The 4,277-nt window shown below is 37.4% G+C and overlaps 1 pseudogene; it reads left to right on the top strand.

Annotated features, from left to right (window-relative positions):
* LOC107739581 (coiled-coil domain-containing protein 106-like) overlaps positions 1-3,367 on the top strand; it is a 5,594-nt pseudogene extending 2,227 nt beyond the window's left edge.
* The last annotated feature ends 910 nt before the right edge of the window (positions 3,368-4,277 follow it).

The raw sequence follows: 4,277 nt of genomic DNA, 5'->3' as shown, positions 1-4,277 counted from the left end.
AAAAAAGTGTGTGTGTGTATATATATATATATATATATATATATATCTCAAATCTTTAGTTTAGTTTGTTTGGTTTTCGTTATTTTAGTGCTTTAATTTGAACTAAGAAATGTCACCATGGCAACTACCTGCATATTTTTTAATATTTTTATTTCAGTAAAAAAAAAAAATTTTCAAGTAATGAAAATTTTTATTTTTTAGCTTTTATTTTGTTTTTAGACCTACTTTTTTTTTTTTTTTTCTAAATCAGTGTATGTTCAAATAAAATTAAAAATCAGTTGCACCAATCTCACTATTGCTAACTGCTTTGTCTATGACGGTATTATTTTTATAAGTTTGAAATAATATTGTAGTTTAAGATTTTAAAATTAGATTTTATTTTTAGATTGTCATATTTTAACGTTTTAAAGGAGTCATATGATGCTTTTTTTAAAGATCATTATTTTGTGTATTTGGTGTAACAGAATATGTTGACATGCTTTAATGTTCAAAACATGCGCCGCCGACCGTTTTCCCGTCGTTAAACTAGCAATGGTGGATTCGGACACGCCCTGAGTGCACTTGCGGCATGCGCTTTAGACCATGCGCTTAGATCGTTAAAATAGGGCCCCAAGTGTGTGTCTGTGTTTCACCTTGCATAAACACTGGATGCATGGACCTCCACCGGGAGGCCTGAAATCTTCTCCATTTTCATAAACCCTTCCTTCATATTCACAAGCTGCAACACAGTAAAAACACATCAGTATTTGTGTCTTAAATCCAGGACAACTCTGTGTCTTTTTTAATTATGTTGCATGTCAGAGAAAGAAAGATCTGTCTTAAAGGAGTCATATGATGCTTTTTTTAAAGATCATTATTGTAACGCCCCTTACCATAATCGCGAGCTTCATCTTTCAAAATAAATGTAAAGACCGTAAATAATGTAATTAGTTTTCCCATCAGTTCAAGCCCGAAAGGGGAACAAGACGACGTGTTTTCCGTATCGCGCGAAGCATGGAAAGACAAAGAGGTGAGATTTTTAAAAAAAATTTTTTTCAGCTTCTATATATTTCAAAGCAACTTCCTATATTTAATGATTGGAATTTTGTTTGTAGTTAAAGACCCTGCAGGTGTTCTGCTTCGCTACCATAAGATCCTTGTGACCTATCAGAAGTTGAAGAGCATGTCTAGAGCATTCCAGGTCCATGGGGTTGACCGAAACACTGTCGCCTCCACCACTCCTATCGCTGAAATGCTTTTGGTTGCTCCTGAGAAGTATCTGAAGTTGGTGAGTTTGATTCCTCCAAGGAAAAGCTTCTGGATTATGCAAGACGCTGCTATAAAGCTCTTGACGAGGACGCTCACGCTAAGGTGCAGGCCTTGAAGAAGAACAACCTCTTGCTGCCCATTTCATACAGGTTCAGACACTAAATTTCCACACATGTATTCCTTTTTTGGGGGCTTTTTCTTTTATGGGCTTTTTTTTTTTTCTCCCTACCTCCAATTCTAGATCTACACATTTGGAGTGAAGCTCTCTCTCTCTCTCTCTCTCTCTCTCTCTCTCTCTCTATTCAAATGAGCTTTATTGGCATGACTGTGGAACAGCACAATGTTGCCAAAGCAATAAACAGCGAACAAGTTGTACAGGCATATAGATAATAAAAAAACACTACATATTATCACATATAACACAAAAAACAGCAAATATAAGGTAAATATTTACAGAGAGCATTGGTAAAGAAAAGGGGGTTTAGCCTTTGTCCCTCATAATATGGCAGGAGGATACATACTGCGTTGCCAGGTGGATACACTTTTCTTTCTCTCCCAAAATATAACAGAGTTTGTCTATGTGGCTCGCCTGCTGGAATTCAGGCACAATTTGAGCTATTTGTGTAAAATAAGTGTCTCTGATGTGTTTATATTTGCTGCAGTGTGTGAGGAAGTGCAGCTCGTCCTCTACGAGTCCCTCTGTGCAGTGAGAACACAGTCGGAGCTCTCTCTCTCTCCAGCTCTGTTTGTGTCGGCCCGTCTCCACACTCAGACTGTGCTCACTCAGACGATACTTCGTCAGAAGCTTTCTCTGACTATAGTCTTTCATTTTGATCAAGTAAGGTGCCAATTGATAACCAGTCTTTAATCTGTAGAAGTACTTTAGTTTGTTCATTTGTGCTACTTTGATCTGCCAATCATGGATGTATTCTTCCTGGGTTATTTTTCCAATTTCTTTAATTTTTGCGTGTCTTAACTGAATTGTTGAACTGAGTTGATGTTTTTCCACTAAATAGTGCATGGGGTCACTCTCTGGGTGTCCTGCCCTGTAAGTAAGAGCGCAGTGATGGTAATCATCTGTCAGTGTGTCTGATAGATGGAACCAGAACTTGGCTGTTCTCTTCTGGATTTCTGCTAGAAGGGGGAATCTGCCCAATTCTGCCCTGCAGCCGAGACTAGGGGCGTTTCTGTGGAGTCCCAGGATGTTCTTGCAGAACTCCAGGTGGAACATTTCAGTGGGGTTTTTATCCCAAGATGTATAGTTTAATTTAAATTTGGGGCCCCAGATTTCACAACCGTATAGAAGAATGGGTTTGATGATGCTGTATTTTTATTTTTTATTATTTTAGTCTAAGTTTAGTCAACACTAATAACCCTGTAAGAAAAACTGATCTGCAAAGATAAATTTGTTTCAATTATAAAGTGTTGTTGTTTTTTTGTAACATTTCATTATTCACCTCAGATCAAGAAGAGGAGGAGGTGATTGAGGAGGAAGAGTATATAGCGGAGGAAGACTATGTGGAAGAGGAGCAAGTTGTTACAGATGATGACGATGAGACCGAGAGTAATAGCTCACGTAAGTGTCGTTCAGGCAGGCAGAATAGCCAGACGAGGGTGAAAAGACGACGTGTTTTCCGTATCGCGCGAAGCATGGAAAGACAAAGAGGTGAGATTTTTAAAAAAAATTTTTTTCAGCTTCTATATATTTCAAAGCAACTTCCTATATTTAATGATTGGAATTTTGTTTGTAGTTAAAGACCCTGCAGGTGTTCTGCTTCGCTACCATAAGATCCTTGTGACCTATCAGAAGTTGAAGAGCATGTCTAGAGCATTCCAGGTCCATGGGGTTGACCGAAACACTGTCGCCTCCACCACTCCTATCGCTGAAATGCTTTTGGTTGCTCCTGAGAAGTATCTGAAGTTGGTGAGTTTGATTCCTCCAAGGAAAAGCTTCTGGATTATGCAAGACGCTGCTATAAAGCTCTTGACGAGGACGCTCACGCTAAGGTGCAGGCCTTGAAGAAGAACAACCTCTTGCTGCCCATTTCATACAGGTTCAGACACTAAATTTCCACACATGTATTCCTTTTTTGGGGGCTTTTTCTTTTATGGGCTTTTTTTTTTTTCTCCCTACCTCCAATTCTAGATCTACACATTTGGAGTGAAAAACTGTTCAAATCCCAACTCTGTGCCAACTCTGTTAATAATTGACAAAGTGTGTAGATTCCAAGAATGACATGTTGACCAAACATTTGAACAAATACTGTACAGTTTTGAAAGTTAAAGAGAAAACATTTATTTGGGTAAATAAATAAAGGGAGAAGAACAATTGTGAGATAAATAGTCAGTCACTGTATATGAAGGGTTACCTGTCCTTATTTTGTATAAATGCTTACGTTTCTTATTGTAAAGTTTGGAAACTCACTCCTTCAATATAAGCGACTTTGTCTTGTTTGTGTTCATAAGTTGGGGATCATGCAAGACACCACTTTTCTTTAGTATCCTGACCCTTGTCATCACATTTGGACGATATATGTCAGGCTAAAGATTATTGAATAAAAATAAAGATCACAGCTTGCTGCCATCTAAAAGCAAGAAAAGAAATTGTCTGCCAACTTTGATTAGTGGCCTTGGCTATAACATTCTGCAGTTATTTCCATGCAAAACGTAGTGAGAGAAACCCAAAGAACAAAGAGTAGTAGTTGATGGGTTCATCCGTTTATCATTGAAATCACTTGGTTTGAAGTGTAATGCTGTCTTATTTAAATGACTGTGGCACACCAGTGTGGTGTGGTGTTATACTGATAAATCATATTAGATTTCACAATTGAGCATTACAAAAAAAAAATACAAGCCCTTTCCTTATTTGTAATATGGGACTACTTAAGCAGTTTTTTTTTTTTGTGATTGACAAAAGGGAAAAGAAATATAAGTAAAAGTCCAATCTTTGAGATTGTTTGTTGATTTAAAATATTATTTATGAGACAATGTTGTTCAACACGTTCCTTTAATAGTTTATGGTGTGCCTG

Source organism: Sinocyclocheilus rhinocerous, unplaced genomic scaffold, assembly GCF_001515625.1.
Source record: "Sinocyclocheilus rhinocerous isolate Xijiao unplaced genomic scaffold, SAMN03320098_v1.1 scaffold314, whole genome shotgun sequence".
NCBI lineage: Eukaryota > Metazoa > Chordata > Actinopteri > Cypriniformes > Cyprinidae > Sinocyclocheilus > Sinocyclocheilus rhinocerous.
The sequence above is the reverse complement of the archived record's forward strand: the minus strand, read 5'-3'. Positions and strand labels throughout refer to the sequence as shown.